At 38.0% G+C, this 16,635-nt stretch overlaps 1 protein-coding gene across 1 annotated transcript in view; it reads right to left on the bottom strand.

Moving 5' to 3' along the window:
* fray (oxidative stress responsive kinase frayed) overlaps positions 1 to 16,635 on the bottom strand; it is a 501,108-nt gene that overhangs the window by 207,434 nt on the left and 277,039 nt on the right. The gene's annotated exons all lie outside the window — the stretch shown is intronic.

Genomic DNA, 16,635 nt, shown 5'->3' with positions numbered 1-16,635 from the left:
GTGCCTCTGCCTCTTCATTGTGAAGCGCTGCTAGCTCCTCAAATGATAGCTCCTTCTTGTGGTCCTTCACATCCTCCTCATTGATCTCCAGGCCCATGGAACTGCCCATGGTCCTTCACATCCTCCTCATTGATCTCCAGGCCCATGGAACTGCCCAAACACAATTTCCTGCACAACAGGCTCTTCCTCCAACTGTTGAAAGCCTTCGAAGTCCCTTGGAGCTACAATGACCTCCAAGCCAAATTCAAGCACCTAACTGAAACATCCTTCCAAGCAACCACAATTAGGAAAACAGCATCTGCTATCTTGAAGTGACCCTTCCAAAAGTCCTCCAGAGTCACATAACTGGAAGAAGTGGCCTCAAAACATTTCCTGAAGAGTGCCTTAGTTGTAGAGTTTTTTAAAATTTTCGATCACCTGCTGATCCATAGGCTGGAGGAGAGGCGTCATATTAGGTGGCAAGAAGTGAACCTTGATAAAACTGAACTCATCTGGTAATTCTTCCATCAAATTAGGAGAGTGGGCTGGAGCATTGTCCATGCCCAAAAGAACCTTCAATGGAAGATCCTTCTCCCTAAAGGTAGCCACAGACAGTGGGCCAAACACCTCAGTCACCTAGTTGGAGAAAAGACTCCTGGTCACCCAAGCTTTGTGGTTGGAATGCCACAAAACTCCAAGGCAGTTTTTACTGATGTTTTTAAAAGCTCTGGGGTTCTCCAAATGGTACACGAGCAGTGGCTTGACCTTGCAGTCACCTGAAGCATTGGCACAAAAGAGCAACGTAAGCCAGTCCTTCATTGGACTATGGCCAGGCAAGGTGGTCTCCTCCTTCATGATATATGTTCTGTGTGGCATTCTCTTCCAGAAAACGCCAGTTTCATTGCAGTTAAACACCTGCTGTGAAAGAAAACCTCCATCCTCAATTATTTTCTTAAATTTCTCACGATGTTGCTCAGCAGCATCCCTATCTGCACTGGCAGCCTCACCAGTACAGATAGGGACACTGCTGAGCAACACTGTGTAATCCAGTCCACCACCCCTTGGTGCCAAAAACTCCTTCACAGAACCAGTACTTTTACTAGGAGCCTTAGCACCAAGTTCCTCAAACAACTGTTTGGCCTTTTCACAAATAACTGCCTCACTGACACTAACACTGACATTAATTCACACTAATAGAAAAGTTACCATCTTTTCCATGATATTACAATGTGAACTGCTTAATCTGGAGATTCTCTTCGCGACCTGTGCACTTTTTATTTCTTCCTTGTTTTTTAAAATTGTACTGATTGTTGATTTAGCCATACCATATTCGCACTTTTATATCATACACTTTTCCATTTTCTCACTTGGAAATTATTTCTTTCTTAATGTCTAAGTTAATTAGCTTTCTCACTATTTTTCCAGCTCATGGCTAAAATTATATAGCAGAATAATTTTTAAAAATACTTTCACTGCTAAAGGGCAAATAACTAAACTAAACTAATAACTGAACCTTACAAACGATAACAAAGATAAGTGATGCTCTAATCAAAGTAGGAAGGCCCCCGACATGTCATGCGTATGCAAAATATAAAAGCAAAGTAATATACAGTAAACCCCCGCTATTCGCGGTATCTGTATTCGCGGTTTCGCGTATTCGCGATCGCTGATTTAATATAAAATGAAACCTAAAAAAATGTGAATTTTAAAGCGCCGTGAATATTACCGCCATAAAAAACATGGGCCTGGCTAAAATTATCTTGCCCGGTCAAAACAGCGCTCAGTGGGTGGGGAGAGAGAGAGGTGACAAAATCGCGAGCGTGGATGTGTTTCACCAATCCTTGTTCAGTATGTGTTATGCGCTTGTAATGGAAGTTTTCGTCGTTCGTTTTTAATTTATATGCTTATAAATTGATATGCTTACAAAAGTGATAAAACTACCGTTTTGCAGTGTAAAACAGACTTTTTCGAGAATGTTAACGGACGAAAGTGACTTTATTGTGGACAAGTTCTTTCTAACCAGTACAAAAATATGGCTACAAATAACAAGGGAAATGTGAAAATATCAAAGGTGATGACATTAGCGAATAAAATTGAGTTATTAAACAAAATTTCTAATGGTGAAAGTGTCTCCTCAGTGGCAAAACATTATAAAATCAATGAGTCAACGGTACGATCAATCAAGAAATCGGAAGAAAAATCCGCCGTAGTGTCCGTGAAAACGCGATAATTGCTTCAAAAATTTGGTCTGTAACTCGTGACGTTAAATTAGAAAAAATGGAAAACGCTTTAAATCTGTGGATAGAAGACCGAACTCAAAATAAAATCCCGTTAAGTTCACTCATCATTCATGAAAAGGCAAAACTCCTTTATCAACACTTTAGCGAAACTGGTGATAGCAAAGGCGCTGGTTTGAAAGATTTGTTTGAAATTTCTAATAAACATTACATTTAATATTAAATTGTTTCTTATTTTCATTTCGATGCCACATGCTTGCATTTCACTATGTACTGTCTATGTGCGTAGTCATATTATAAAGGTACATATAATACATACATAGACAAAATTTTAGACTAGTTTTTCTTATATATTTCATGCTTTGGAATGGAACCCCTTTATTACTATGGGAGCCATAACTCAGTATTCGCGTTTTCGGCATTCGCGACATTTCTCAGGAACGTAACCCCCGCGAATAGCGGGGGTTTACTGTATAGTAAAATTTAAATAATTTAAATCTGTGTGTAAAAATTTATCAAGAGTAAAAAGTTAAAAATGTCAGAAATATTGTCTCTCATCTAAAATCTAGCCGAGAGTCAATGGTTCAGCCAGATTAATAGAATGCATAAAACATAAATGATGTGCAATAGTAAAAATGGGACATTCCATAAAAATGAGTAATGGCTAAATTAGTTTCACAGCTCTTATACATAAGTGGATCATGTGTCCTCAGCAGAAATGGATGCGTCAGATGACTGACTCCAACAGGCTTCAGTGTGAATCCAACTGGATTGTCACTGCTTGATTACAGGGTGTAGTTTAATTTGTGGTCTGTCTATGCAAAGAATCTTGCCACTGAAAATATAATTTGGTGCATATTATTTGCCTACTGTCTGACAGGTAATAGTTATCCAGGAGAAAGGTTGATTTTGCAGTGGTATCAGCTAGTTCATTTCTTAATGTGGCTTGGGACCCAGAAGATGTTAATTTTTTTTTTTTTTTTTTTTAAGTGAACCCCAAACACGAGAGGTATTAGAACCTATAGTACTTAGTACCGTGCTTGGGTTGGAGTTTGAGAAGACGAAAGAAGATATTTATTGACATTGGACTTGAACTTCTGTAGATTGTAATTTTCAGGAAATACGTATGAAGGATGGTTGTTCCAGAAAATGGCAGCTGAATGAATAAATGAGGAAGATGAAAAGTTGGTTCTGTGGGCTTGAAGTTAAACAGTAAACGAATGTTGGCGGCACGTGTTGGAACTGTTTTGAAAGAGAGAGCGGAAATTATAGAAGCCAATTCAGAAGAACAGTGCCCATGGAAGTATCTGTAGAGGAGGCATGCAGCAGAAACAGTATGTCTATGAGAAAGCGAGTGGAGAGACTCTGTTAGAGATGAATCATTAATTAACCTAACTGCCCTCTTCTGAATGGAATCAAGAAGCCTGAGAAAGGTTTTGGGGGCACCACCCCAGATGTGGGAACAATATTCCATGGCAGGGCAGATTTCCGTTTTATACAGAGTGAGCAGCTGTTTGGAAGAAAAGTAACGCCAAGAGCGAAAGAGAAAACCAAGTTTTTTAGATGCAGAGGAAGCAATATTTGTAATGTGCTTGTGCCAAGAGAGATTAGAAGTCAGGGTAATACCCAAAAGAGATATATCATTTTGCCTAGAAATCGGAGTGTCACTAAAGATAAGCATAGGAGCAGAAGAATCCTTTTTGCGAGATATAAGACAAGACTGAGTTTTAGAAGGGTTGAAATCAACTAAGTTGTCTTTGCCCCACTGGAGAATTACCTGAAGATCGGCAATTAAGGAATTGGTAGCAGATTTTTGAGAAGTTGAAGCTGATTAAGCAGGACAAGGTTTCTCAAAATGGAAAGTGGAATGCAATGTGCTATCATCGGCAAAACTATGGATAGGATTTCCAGTCAATGGAAAAAGGTCATTAATATACAAGAGGAAAAGAGTGGGGGGAAAGAACTGAACCTTGGGGACACCGGCATTAGTGGAGAAGTTAGAAGACAGAGAGCCATCTACCATCACCCTCAGTGAGTGATCAGAGAGAAAACTGGATAACCAATTACTAAAAACAGTTGGCAAACCATAAGATGGAAGCTTGTTTAGAAGACCTTTATGCCAAACATGATCAAAAGCCTTTGAGATGTCAAGAGCAACTACTTGTGTTTCACCGAACTTTCCATTGAATTAGTCCATAAATGGATATCACAGTGGATTGACACTGATGGAATCCATACTGGCGATCGTTGATCAGACGGAAGGTTTCTAGGTAGTTTAAGAGTTGGCGGTTAATTGATTTCTCCATTACTTTAGAAAGAGTAGAATTAATTGCAATGAGACAATAATCAGATGGGAGGGATTTGTCACCCTTTTTAGGAACTGGCTGGATATGAGCAAATTTCCAAGCAGAAGGAAAAACCTTTGGAATAAGAAAGTGAAAAAAGACGGCAAAGAATAGGAGTATGTTCAGGAGCACAGGTTTTGAGAACAAGTGGAGAAATACCATCGGGACCAGGAGCTTTCTTAGCATCAAGATTCATCAAAATCCTTCTGATATCCTTTTGACGGAAGACCACAGGAGGCATTGAATGGAGCGTGTTGGGAATGGTGGCAGGTGTTTGCCTGCCCCACTGACCCCAGGGGTCACCTCCTCTATCGACCCCTTACTTCCTATTTCCTCCCCCTAGCCTTCAGTCTCTTCCCTACTCTGTTCACTTTCACAGCATAGTCTAACCCCACATAGACTAAATTTAAATTTAAAACTTTGACCTGGGGTCGCCTTCCCTATTGGCTCCATATTTCTGACTTTCCCCCTGTCTTCAGTCTCCCCCCCCCTACTCTGCCTAAACGCTAGCGAATGCCCCATGCGATGTCAAAATTTAAAAAAAAATTGTCAAAATTCCAAATGCAAACGAAAACTCCTTTCGGCCTAACCTTTCAGCGACTACTTCCCAATTATCATTATTATTTATTTTTATTTTATTATTAATAAAAATTTATTATTATTTTTTTTTTATAGGTACTTGTCACTGAAATCTTTTGCTCGCTAATGCTTGTTGATGGATGATACATTGGTAACTCAAAAAATCTTTGAGTTACCAATGTATCATCCACTTTGCATTTATTTTGCACAAAAAGGATAGATGGAAAAGGACTAGTATACTGCCACCAGGGAGTAAAATAATGTTGTAGAGCAGTTATCTTTTAAGGCAATATTGTCGTACACATTTGTACTAATGATATTAAGAATATAAAATATGATGATTTACTTAGCAGGTATAGGACAATGATTGAGAAAAAGTTGTGGGGGTAGGATTGAATTTGAAAATTTCTAAATTCTTTTCAGACTTTATAGAAGGAACTATATGATGAGAGCCTTGTCAGTCAATTTGGCTTTGTAAAGACTGGACAAAGCTGACAATCTGTGGTATGACAAGCAAGAATATTTTTACAGGGATGGGAAGCACTTAAATAGAAAAGATGCAGGAATATTTGCTGATACTGTAGAGACAATGTTAGGTGGTGGGACGGAAAACTGCTAGCATCAAGAAAGATAAAGACTGCTAGATTAACAGCAGCCACAGGCAGAGGAGTAAGTCATTCTTGCACTGCTATTATTGGTACATGCAGAATTCTTGCACTGCTACTATTGTTGGCATGCAGACAACACCTGGTAAACAAGGTGTTGGGATTAAAAAACTGCTGAGAGCCCTTGTGGGACAAATAAATACATGGGCTGTGTTGGGGGTTACTAGGAGCAAAAAGAAGAACATTGTACATGACCACAAATTCTAGGAATATAAAAAACAAATTTGATGAGCTTGAAGTAGTAGTTAAGTCATCAGATGCTATAGGGCAGGGGGGGGTGGCCAACAAGTCAATTGCGATCTATCAGTAGATCACAGCGAATTTTAAATATATATAAAAATTGATTAGTCAAAATCTAAATGTTGTTGTTATTATTATTATGCACCCCACTGCATATGCTTATTACAAATCTGTTGAATCACATGACTACTCTTGTCGCTACACAGCTGTTAGACTTGTCAAGTGAGCAGTTATGTTGTGGAGAGCATAGCATGTGTCGAATTCTTATTTAGCTTACTCAATATTAATAACTGGACAGTACTTATACATTACTTTAATATTTGACTTAAAATGACTACTACAAAAATGAGTAAAATGTATCATTTTCATCAAGAGTGGGAACTAGAATACTTTTTTGTAATGATAAAAGAAATTTTGTTGCTTGATTTGCAATGCTTCCATGGCTGTACCCAAAAAAGGAAATTTAAAAAGACACTTCAATGCACTCCATGGTAAATACCAATCAGATTTTCCGCCTGATAGTGAGTGACCTTAGAAAAAATAAATTAAAGAACTTAAATCCAGATTATTCACACAACAAAATTTCTTCGTGACATCTAATTTACAATCTAAAGCAGTAACAATAGCATCATTTAAAGTGAGTCATACTTTCAAAAAATGCAGACCATTTTCTTTTCTGATGGTCAATTCATCAAAGATGCATATTTAGAAATAAGATTCTCTTTTGAAAATTTAAAGAACAAAAATAAAATTAAGTGCTCTTCAAGATCTACAATTATCTTGAAATACGGCGTATCGAAAAAAATTAGTAAAAATGTGAGCGAACAATTGCGTGCTCATATTGCTAATCGTGTATCTTTTTCTTTACAACTGGATGAATCTACAGACATCAGTGATACAACTCAATTGCTCATTTTAATTTGTATGGTTTCGATGAGTCTGCCATTAGAGAAGAACAGCTTGGTATAGTTTCATTAAAAGAAATGAACTAGAGGTCTTGATATATTTAATGCATTCAAAAATTTTATTGAAAAAAATTAAATTACCACTATTTAAGCTCGTATCAATAACAACAGATGGAGCTAAAGCAACGATGGGGCATCTTAATGGATTCATCGCATTGTGCCAAAAAGGATAACAATAGCATATACTGTGGAACAATCATTCCCTGCCATTGAGGATGTCATGTCATCTGATGCTTGAGTGTAGATTACAGTGTTTAGCTGGGCAGCTTGGTGACTCCATTTTAATAACTTTGAGGACATGAATTTGTCTAAAATTAAATAACACATATAAAACTACCTAAGTATAATAGCACTACACAATTTCCACATTAGGCTTCTGCAGTACGAATACAGTTTCATGAAATCATATTTGTATTGCCATTATGTTGTCATTGTTTGTGGTTTTATTGCACAAAATTGCTCTGGCTATATTGTGCCTATTCAAGTGAAGACTGAGTGGGAGTTCACAGATCTCTGTGTATAAACTGTTTGCAGGTGATGTGCAGAATGCTCCAGAGCAAACAAAGTGCTATGATGAATAAGATCTAACCAATTTAAGACACTTTACCTAGCTGAGGAACGAATGGGGGAGATGCACCATCTAATGTAAATCTTAGCATGATAAATATGCACGAATAACGATCAGCTTCCAATATCATGGCAGATATTGCTTGGAGAAGGCTTAATTTATTTAGACAGACTGTACATAGATATTTTGTGTTCTATGAAATTTATCTGAGAAGTCTGATACTATGTTAGAATGGGATTTGTTGATTGCTTATTCTTAGTCCTGGATCAGGATGTGTCTTTCATTTCTGCAGAAGTGCGCTGCTGTTGAATTTTTGTGTCGGGATTCTATATCCATTATAGACAGGCCATGAATCTATTTTATTTATAGCATCTTGGAGCCATCTCTATTGTGAGCATATTCTGTGAGTGACACGAAATCGTGAGGTCGTTGGCATATAGATATGTTTCAAACGTTTCTGGAATAACTTCTGTGTTAGAATTGATTTTGATTGTGAAAAGGGTTATGCTGGGGGACTGAGCCTTGGAGTACTTCTTGTTCTTGATTGTATATTTGAGAGAGAGAGGCATATGACAGTAACAGACTTGAGACGTCTTTTGCACACGAATTTCTGGATAAATTTTGGTTGGCCTCGTTTCCTGAGTTTGTGAAATTCATGCAGGATACCATATCTGCTTGACAAAATTAACAGAAAATGTTTATCATTAATATTTATTGCAAACAGTGTTGTTCAAGGCAAATATTTGATAGAGGCATACTGGTATGCAAATTCCAGGTATCCAATAGAAATAGATCTACCACCTTACAGAGCCGCACATTATGTAAATTATTCATGCCTATAAAAAACATGGGTTTCAACTACATCACTTCGTTCCCGTTTTTTGGTTTGCTCAGTGGGATAGCCATATCTCCAGTACTCAGGATGGTAAGTCATCATCATTCAGATGATTCCTTGAGATGGCAGGCCATTGGACAACTTGAAGGCGATGGACATGCCACATTGGCTTAATGTGTCATGCAGTGTTGCCTCACCACAATGGAAACAGTTTTCAGGAGACAGGAACCCATTACAGGAAGAGATGGCTAAGGTCACCCGAACCAGAACAAATGGCTATCTGGCTCCAACAGCAAGATGGAACCCTACAATTTCCTATCATCAACTGTCTCTTGAGGGTGTTGCAGACATGGGAAAAAAAATTTCAACCAGACCGTGTCAAGAAGGTTCAATTCAAGTGGACTCTATGTAAGGAAGCTAGTGGTTTGTATCCCATTAATCACAAACCACTGCAGAGTGCAGGGCAGAATAATGATCAATGGCCACATCCCTCTTCATGTTTTTGATAAGGACACCGTAACTGCACAAAGGTCCAAAGAATAGATCCTTGAATACAATATGCGACTTTTTAGGGGTGTGGTTGGCCCAGATTTTCTTTTCATGCATGAAAATTCCACTGTACACAGAGCTCAAGTGGTGGAGGAATATCTTGAAACTGAAGATATCCAATGACTGCCATGACCAGCATGACATCAGACATAAATCCGATCGAACACGTATTGGAAGCCCTTGGGCATCACAATGCATGCTGACAGCCAATTCCTCAGTCACTTGGTGAGCTAAGGTCTATGCTAATGGAAGAATGGGATTTGTTGCCACAGAATCTTATATACACCCTTACATATTACTGGTGAACCTGGTATGGTTCACCAGTCCTTCCATGGCCTTGGAATAGCCAGCACAAACAAGTGGTGCCAAGGGTCTGGATATGTGTCGTCAAAGTATATTCTGTTATAAAACAGCAAGACCGTGAATAAGGACTTTTTGTTCAGATGTTTAATCATTTGGTAATACATTCCATCTGCACCTGCTGCAGTTGGTTTTAATTTAGTTAAGGATTTATGCAATTCATTTAGAGTAAAGGGTTGATTGTATGGTATCTCATAAGTTATGTGGAAATTAATTTTGTATTTTTCAACTTGAGCTTTATATTTTTGAAAGATTGGTCTATAATGATGATATTGCTAACAATTCTGCAAAGTTTTCTCCTAATAGGTCTGTAATTTTTCTGACTCAGTTATATTATAACCTTTCCAACTCATTATTGGCATAGGAATATTTGGCTGAAATCTGTCTAATCTTATTTCAGATAATTCTAATATCTGTATTTCTATTAATTTTGCTGGCAAAAGATATCCAGGACTTTTTCTAACTTTATTGCTGTATATAAGAGGCCCTTACTCTGGCTTTCTTACATTTTATGAGATTGGTAGTGGTGGAGAACTTTATAAATTGATTCAAAGTTCTATTTTTTTTTTTTTTTTTTTTTTTTTTCTTCGCCTTAATGCATTCTTCATTCCACCACTGTTTGTGGTAGAAAAAACCAATGTTTATGGTACAGGTGCTTTTGATATTGCAATATTTGCTGCAGAAATTAATTTAGTTTGTGATGTAAGTAACAGCATTATTAAGCACCTTGGTATTTTGCCCAGTTTGCTTGGCAACATTTCCATTTTCCCCACCTTAAAGTTGGTTGTACATCATTTGTTAATAGGTGCCAAATACTGGGTAATGATCACTATCACAATCATTTGAAACAGACTAGTCAAAAATAGGAAGAGGAGCAGAGGAACAGATTGTGAGATCAATTATAAAAGTAGTCTCTGTAGTCAAATGTAAATGGTATGAGCACAAGTTAAATAGATTCAGGGCAGAACTAGACAAACATTTGGAGTGAGTGGATGGGTGAAATGAGAAGGGTGTGTGTGTGTGTGTGTGTGTGTGTGTGTGTGTGTGTGTGTGTGTGTGTGTGTGTTTTGGCTGATGCTATTTAGGCTTGCTTTCTTGCATCACGTACCTTTGCTAATGTGTTTAAGAGTGCCAAGTTCCTAGAAGTTTTTCAATGATCTGTAGTCTTTGGCTTAGACATCTTCAATGGACACCATCCATAGGGGGGGTCCACTGAATTCTCCCATCAAACAGAATGAAGAAGGTAAATGATTAACAATCTTCAAAGTCTTTCAATGTATAAGTATAATTAGGTGGAAGAGAAACTTTATTGTAAAGGTAATTATAATCGTGATATGGACCACAAATGCTTCACAAGTGGTGTTAGCAGCTGAATATGCTTGGATGGAAATTGAGTCAATCAAAATGGCAACTCCTCCATGAGCAGTAATTGTAGCATTTAATTGAAATGATTATGCACAGATTTAGGTCTGTTTCTTACTATTATTAGAAAGTTCACTTGCAGAACTATGGAACATAAATGAGATCTTTAATAACGTTAAAGTTATTTCGAAGACCACAGCAATTCCATTGAAGCACTGTGCGTCACTTGGACTTAGTCACTGATTTGGATTATTTATGATGTGTTGTCTGTTTGATGTGATTTGTTTTGAATTATTTTTTTTTTTAGGAAAAGTTTGTCATCCACTAGTGTCCATATCATCTGTTGCATGAAGTTCCAGGATTGTTTCATCTTCCTGCTCTTTTCTGTCAATTTCTACAGAGTTAGTGTTTTTTTTTTTTTTTTGCTATAGGTTTGGTAGTTTTTGAACTGCACGTTGCTGTTGGTTCAAGCATTCAGCATCTGGTGAAATAATAATGGCTGGCTGTGTTATATGCCTGGTCAACTTTTGGTTTCATTTGGGACAGGAATGTCCATGTCCAGTCCACTATTGAGATGGGAGGGGGGGATGTTTGAGACGCCAGTGTTTCCAACTGTTTTTGTTTTTCTTACTGGCATTACTGTTCAACATGTTTTTATTGCGGGATACAGATATCTGCTTTTTAGCTTCTTGGTATATTACCTCTGTTCAGTTTTATATTTCTGAACTTGCTTCTCTCTTTTCTATACATTGCAGTCTTGGTAAAAAGCAGGGTGGTCTCAAAAAAAAAAAAATTTCCCAAGCTTTATCAGCTGTGTGGTACCACCACACAGCTGATAAAGTTAGCATGGGATTACTGCTACCCATAGGCTATACCTTGAATTTGTCAATGTTAGTTAAACTTCAACTGCCATTTCTCAGCCCATTGACCCAATTTTCCTAGATCTTGTTGCAGCAATTCACCTGATTACTTTCATTAATCACAATGCCAACCTTTATATCATCTGTAAACTTAGACATTATGCCAGATATACCTTCATCAATATCATTAATAAATATTTAATCAACAATGGGCCCAGCACCAAACTGGGGGAATCCAAGAAAAGCAGTGCCCATTGATTAATCTGTCTTCTTCCTATTAGCCATCCCTTTATCCACTGCAGTAACTTACTCTTAATGCCACACTGTTCCAATTTGTACAGCAGTCTTATGTGCAACAGTACAGTTGCACATAAGACTGCTGTACAAATTTTTATACAGTAGTCTTTTTTACGCTCAGCTTCAAAAATTTCTCTTACATTTTCCTTTCAGTTATCACAAAGGATATTAGAGCATTATGCTGAATAGTATTCAGATGTAACAAGGAAGAACTGTTCTTTGCAGAGTCACAGACAGGTGATCCATAATCTAAGCAGGATTAAATTAAAGTTTTATAGAGATGTGAGAGGGAGTGTCTATCAGCACCCCAGGAGTTAGTGGAGACAGCTCTTAAGATGTAAAAAATTTTTTATATAGGCAGTTCAAAGGTAGACTATGAGAAGAAAAACTAAATTTATTATCTAAATATAAACCCAATAAAAGAAAATTGTTGGTAAGAGGAATCAGGTTATTTTTTAAATATATTTCAGGATCAAAATGTAATTTCTATTTTTCACAGAAATGCACTGCAGTGGATTTCTTTTCTGCTAAGGAATAGCCATTCTGTTGTGCCCAAGATACTATTCTGGCTATGGAAAGTTGAAGCCACCTTTCAATGGCATTCATGGTTTGTGACTACAAGAAATAATGATGTCATCAGCAAACATTTATGATTCAACTGTATTTGGTACATCTCATACCATATTTGTAATTCTTATTGCAAATAATGTTGCACCAAGGATGGAACTCTGTGGTACACCCTCCTTTTGTTCAAATGATTTGGATAAACTGTTGTTGTTATTTGGTTTTTAGGAGCATTAGCAACTAAGGCCATATTGCTCCGGGATATGCAGTGGTCATTCCCTGACCTTTCCGCATCCTCCGTATTTGGTGGTGACGGGCTTGAACCCCGCTGTAATCAAGAAGCATGTGCTACGCAATGCTGCTCCTTCCCACCTGGATACGGAGGCTTGGATAAATTGTTCATATATCTGACCTGAAACGTTCGGTGGTGTAGAAAGTTTTGAATAAATTGGGGTAACTGCCTGCTCAAACTAAAAGAACGAAGGACATCATATCGTCAAGTGGTATTGAAGGCATTCACAATATCCAGATTAACTATGATCATATGTTGTCTCCTAATGGATTATGGACAATCACTTCTGCTTTGATCATTCCATCTAAGGTTTAGTGATTCTTCCGAAACCCATACTGATTTCTGTTTAGCAGATTGTTAATTTCCAGAAACAATGTTAACCTGTGACCCATTTTTCTAAGACTGCCTAAACAGCTAGGGCAAATTTGAGTGACACCAGGAATGCAGGTTAAGTATTTTCTAAAAATAACTGATTATAGAATTTCAACAGGGAGCTTATTTCTTTGTTTTTTAGTTTTTTTTTTAACACAGTATAGTAGACTCCATCCGGACCAGCAGCAGAATTGGATGTTTTATTGAGAGACTCAAAAAGTTCCATTAAAGTGAAAGGTTGATTGTACAGGTGTGATACCAAAGTTTATTTTATGTTGTTCTACAGATTTTTTTTATGAAAACCCCAAATGAGAGGTATTAGAGCCTATAGTACTTAGTACCGTTCTTGGGTTGGAAGTTGAGAAGACGAAAGAAGATATTTGTTGACTTGTCCATAAATGGATAACATAAGCCAGAATATCACCAGTGGATCGACTTGAACTTTTGTAGACTGTAATTTTCAGGAAATACGTACAAAGGAAGGTTGTTCCAGAAAATGGCAGTTGAATGAATAAACGAGGAAGATGAAAAGTTGGTTCTATGAGTTTGAATTTGGATAGTAAATGGACTTTGGCTGGTGGCGGCAGGTATACCGACTGTTTGAGAGAGAGAGAGAGAGAGAGAGAGAGAGAGAGAGAGAGAGAGAGAGAGAGAGAGAGAGAGAGAGAGAGAGAGAGAGAGAGAGAGAGAATTATAGAAGCCAATGCAGAAGAACAGTGCAGATGGAAGTATCTGTAGAAAAGGCATGCAGCAGAAACAGTACATATTTGAGACAGTGAGTGGAGAGACTCTGTTAGAGAGGCATCATTAATTAACCTAACTGCCCTCTTCTGAATGGAATCTAGAAGCCTGAGAGAGGTTTTGGAGCACCGCCCCAGATGTGGGAACAACATTCCACAGTAGGGTGGATTTGCGATTTGTAGAGTGAACAGCTGTTTGGAAGAAAAGTAACGCTCAGAGAGCGAAAGAGAAAACCAAGTTTTTTAGAGGCAGAGGAAGCAATATTTATAATGTGCTTGTGCCAAGAGAGAGAGAGAGATTAGAAGTCAGAGTAATCCCCACAAGAGATATATATCATTTTGCCCAGAAATTGGAGTGTCACCAAAGATTAAGCATAGGAACAGAAGAATCCTTTTTGCGAGATATAAGACAAGACTGAGTTTTAGAAGGATTGAAATCAATTAAGTTGTCTTTGCCCCACTGGAGAATTACCTGGAGTTCGGCATTTAAGGAATTGGTAGCGGATATTCGAGAAGTTGAAGTTGATTGAGCAGGGCAAGCTTTCTGAAAATGGAAAGTGGAATACAACATGCTATCATCAGCAAAACTATGGATAGGATTTCCAGTCAATGGAAAGTCATTAATATACAAGAGGAAAAGAGAGGGGGGAAAGAACTGAACTTTGGGGGACACAAGCATTAGTGGAAAAGTTAGAAGACAGAGAGCCATCTACCATTACCCTCAGTGAGCAATCAGCGAGAAAACTGGATAACCAATTACAAAAACAGTTGGCAAACCATAAGATGGAAGCTTGTTTAGGAAACCTTTATGCCAAACACAAACGAAAGCCTTTGAGATGTCAAGAGCAAATGCTTGTGTTTCACCAAACTTTTCCATTTAATTTGTCCATAAATGGATAACATAAGCCAGAATATCACCAGTGGATCGACACTGATGAAATCCATACTAGCAATCATTGATCAGATGGAAGGTTTCTAGGTAGTTTAAGAGTTGGCGGTTAAACTATTTCTCCCTTCCTTTAGAAAGAGTAGAAGTAATTGCAAAGGGACGATAATTTGATGGGAGTGATTTGTCACCCTTTTTAGGAACCGGCTGGATATGAGCAAATTTCCAAGCAGAAGGAAAAACACCTTTGGAATAAGAAAGTGAAAAAAAGGCAGCAAAGAACAGGATTAAGTTCAGGAGCACAGGTTTTGAGAACAAGTGGAGAAACACCATCAGGATCTGGAGTTCTTAGCATCAAGATTCGTCAAAATCCTTCTGGAATCCTTTGCACGGAAGACCACATGAGGCATTGAATGGAGCATGTTGGGAATGGTCGGAGGTGTTTTTCCAAGATCATTGATACAGGAGTTGGAAGAAAAATGAGACGCTAGCAGGTCAGCTTTATCCTTGGCTGAAGTGAAAACAGAACCACATGGTTTGGACAGAGGTGGGAGCAGAGATGGGCAAAAGTTGCGGCCAATAGCTTTGGCAAGAGACCAGAATGCTCAGATACCATTAGGGCAAGAAGCAAGTTTTCTACTCTTAGCCTGTTCAAAATCTAGTTTGGACTGATTAATAACTGCTTTACAATTGTTGCGAGCATTGGTGTAGGCAGAAAATGAATCTGAAGAATTGGAAACAAGCCAATTAAAATATGCAACATTCTTCTCTTGAACAGCCTTAGCACATTTATTGGAAAACCAAGGTTTAGATAAAGGATGAGATTTTAAAGTGGACTGTGGAATAAAGGATTCCATTTCTAAAAGAATAATTTCACCGACACGATCTGAGCAAAGGTTGACATCAGAAGTTTTGAAACAGTAATCCAACCAAGGAAAAGAAATCTCGCAGGTCATCCCATTTTGCATTCTTGTAATGCCAAAAAATACGAGGTTGGGAATAGCCATGAGATAAAGGCTCCGTTGGAGAAGAAACAATCCCCAAGTTGTGATCTGAGGTGTCTAAAGGACCACTCACTTCGACTGTGTACTCAGAAGGGTTGTTTGTGAGAATAAGATCAAGTGCTGCATGGTTAGGATTATCTGTTATTCTTGTAGGTAAATGAACAATCTGTGCAAGGTTAATAGTAATTGCAAAAGCCTCAGCATCTCGACCAGCTGGGTTGGTGTGAATAGAAAACGGAAGCCAGCTGGAGTTGCAAACATTAAAATCACCAAGGAAAATTACCTCACTGTTAGGAAAGTTGGACCGGAGAAAGTCAAGTTGCAAAGAGAGGAAGTCAAAGAGTTCCAAGTGATTAGTGGAGTTGGGAGAATGGTAGAGGCAACAGATGAATTTGACACAATGAGAGAGAGATTTTAAGCCAGAGAAAATTGAAAAGAGGAGATTCTAAATTACCAAGTCTCTGACAGGGAATATTGGAATGGAAATATGCACAAGTACCACCTTAAGGCGAAAGAAATCAAAAAGCGAATAATTTGAGCAACTGAAATGAGCAGTGGTCGAATCGACCGATAACAGATTCTGTCGGAAAAAGTACATGCAGTTTGGCAGACTGCAAGTGGAAACGGACATCGTTGAGATTAGATTTGAGACCACGTATATTTGTGAAATGAACTAGGAAGTGTTTGGGAGGTTTAGATCTTTTCGCAGATAAGCTTACTCTATTAGTTTGACAATTCATGCTGTATTCAATAGTAAGAAAAAGTGGAGGGGGAACATGCTGTATCAAGTAATGAAATTTTTGGATATGGCGTACACATGGTAAGAATATACCCAGATCCTCGATATAACGTGGCCTCGACAAAGTCCCCCTTGGTGGGGTTGAAATGAAAACAGTGGAGGAGGAAAGAGATCTGGGAGTTATGATATGGGCATAT

The sequence above is a fragment of the Mastigoproctus giganteus genome, chromosome 1, assembly GCF_048544385.1.
Source record: "Mastigoproctus giganteus isolate SK-2022 chromosome 1, ASM4854438v1, whole genome shotgun sequence".
NCBI lineage: Eukaryota > Metazoa > Arthropoda > Arachnida > Uropygi > Thelyphonidae > Mastigoproctus > Mastigoproctus giganteus.
This window is presented reverse-complemented; position numbering and strand designations above follow the sequence as displayed.